This window comes from Lissotriton vulgaris, unplaced genomic scaffold, assembly GCF_964263255.1.
Source record: "Lissotriton vulgaris unplaced genomic scaffold, aLisVul1.2 SCAFFOLD_2957, whole genome shotgun sequence".
Classification (NCBI taxonomy): domain Eukaryota; kingdom Metazoa; phylum Chordata; class Amphibia; order Caudata; family Salamandridae; genus Lissotriton; species Lissotriton vulgaris.
The window spans coordinates 90,871-93,380 of NW_028245529.1; the positions used below are offsets into that span (position 1 = coordinate 90,871).

At 41.6% G+C, this 2,510-nt stretch overlaps 1 non-coding gene across 1 annotated transcript; it reads right to left on the bottom strand.

The window, feature by feature from the left end:
* Positions 1 to 1,221: 1,221 nt before the first annotated feature.
* On the bottom strand, positions 1,222 to 1,326 carry LOC147666378 (U6 spliceosomal RNA). The gene has a single exon (XR_015304821.1). It is a non-coding gene; the product is annotated as a U6 spliceosomal RNA (small nuclear RNA).
* Between the last annotated feature and the right edge of the window lie 1,184 nt (positions 1,327 to 2,510).

The window sequence follows — 2,510 nt, forward strand, 5'->3', positions numbered from 1 at the left end:
GACATGATCGCAGCCGCCATCTTGCCTCCGACTCAAAACAGATTTTCTAAAGTCACAAAGGGGTATCCTATGCATGGAACGAACAAGCAGAAGCCACATTCCAAGAATTAAAGTTTCAATTGACTCAGGCTCCTGTATTTCAGTATCCTAATTCTGACCTGCCATTCCTGATGAAAACTGACTTCTCGCATCATGCCCTCGGAGGAGTGTTGCCCCAACGACATCCAGAGACCAGTCAACTGCATTCCGAGGCCTTCTGCTCTAGGAAGCTCACTCCATGCGAAATGAAATACAACAGAACAGATAAGGAATTGTTAGCTATAAAGAGAGGTTGCAAGGAATGGAGGCACTATCTTCTTGGAGCAAAGCATATGGTTGAGATCATCCCAATCTGTTGTTCCTGAAGGCAGCAAGAGCTCTCACCCCCAGACAGTTACGTTGGTCTCTTGTCTTCTCCGAATATGATTTTATCATCAAATACAGATCGGGACATCAAAACAGCAAGGCCAATGCACTGTCCAGATAAGACCCTCTAGGACCACCAGAAGATAACCCAAAGACAGAGCCCCCATCTGTCCTACATAGCGGCTCTTTTCAGGACAAAGCAATAGCCCCGATAACATCTGAGGACTTTCTGGATGACCTAAAAGTATGTTTAGAATCTTTGGACAAACAGGCCTGAATACTTAAAGAACCAGAAAAGAAGTGAACAGGGCGATCTGTTATACCAACGTCAAGTCTTGTATGTTCCTAGCACTATTCAACAAACCTGTGTACTGCAGTGGGCTCATGATTCTCCATTGGGAGGCCACATGGACCTTTCTAAAACAATAGCCACCATCGAAAGGTACTTCTGGTGGCCTGCATTGGGGCAGACCACTAAGAACTTCATAAAGGATTGTATAGTCTGCGCTCAAGGTAAGTCCAACCATACCAAACTGACAGGATTACTTCAACCCATTTCTGTTCCCCCCAGACCATGACATAAGACATCGATGGGCTTCTTTGTGGAGATGCCACCCAATAATGGAATTACTGTAATACTCGTGGTAGTGGACCATTTGACTAAGATGGGTCATTTTATTACCATATCAAAAATGTATTATTGTATTTCTTCAGCATACAGTCAGCAGGCCAAGTTCCAATAAAATTTTGCAATTTTTATTCCAAATTTGTTGCAGATGAATCAATATGTCACATATTCATGAAGTCTTTCCAGCCAAAAATATGGAACGCTTCACAAATGTGCGTATCATTTTTGCTCTAGGGCCATGCTAATCTTCTCTGTATTGTTCAAATTTTAGTATTTGTGCCGCCGAAGCGTTCCATATTTTTGGCTGAAAAGACGTCATTTAAGGAAAACAGACTATTTTTTTTTAAAAACTGTGTTATTGAAAAAGCAGTCACAGAGATAGTGGTCTGTTAACCCCAACAGGCCACCATCCCTGTGAGCGCCGGCCATTCCCAGTTCGTCACAAAATCTGACCGGCCTCATGAATATTATTCAGGAAAGTCCTTTGTGACCCATTTGGGAATCGCAAACAGTGTCTCAGACAATGTTGTACATCAGTGTTTGCGACTCACAATTTGCAAATCGCAAAAAATGTAAATTGCGAGTTGCAAACACTGAGGGCCATACAACTCCCCCAATAGCCCCAATCTCCAACCATAAGTAATATTTCTCCAACACATACACTAAATGAGCAGCTACTACAAAAGTAACTTATCCCCTCTCTCTACATCAGGGGCACCTCAAAGCTTGAGATGTTGAGTAACTGTTTCCTTGTAGGTGACTCCAATCACAATTGGGGACAGCACATTAGTGGATTCAAATGAAACAGAATAAAAGAATTAGAAAACCAGAATGGGAAATAATAATTTAAAAGTCAAGCTTGACAAACCTATGGTGATAGGTGTGCCCTTATTTTCTTAGATGGTAACCATGATTACTACGGATGACTCCGTAAGAACTTCATGGCGGCTCTCATGTGTGTTTATATCAAAAATAAACTACTCAACTGTTTCCAAAGCATCCAGGACCAGCGTGTCATGTGCCAATGTTACATAAACTGAGTCTCTGGCTCAGCTCTAAATGGTTTGCTTTCCCATCCACAGGTGACATGAGTGAACTTAGTTCGACACTCCAGTTCTGGAATATGAAAGCCAGGTTTTTGTAGCACGCAGAACTACACCTAATACATAGCTGAAGTGATGTCAAAACATTTGGGTCCTTAACAGTCCCTAAACAGGGATCCCGGACAATGTAATGGTCAGAAAAACGTTTCTTATTCTCGTCAGTCACACATGCACACACAAGATGCGCTACAAAATAGACACTTTAGGTAAAAAGTATGTCTATTTCAACAGGTGCACCCAGTTGCTCAGCACCTCTTAAATACCCACACAGAATATAATTAAAACAGCACAAATCCATGTTGTAGATGACAATAAATCGAATATTTCAAAAATTGTTAAAATGCCATCTAAAATCCTAACACCCTGAAACCTAC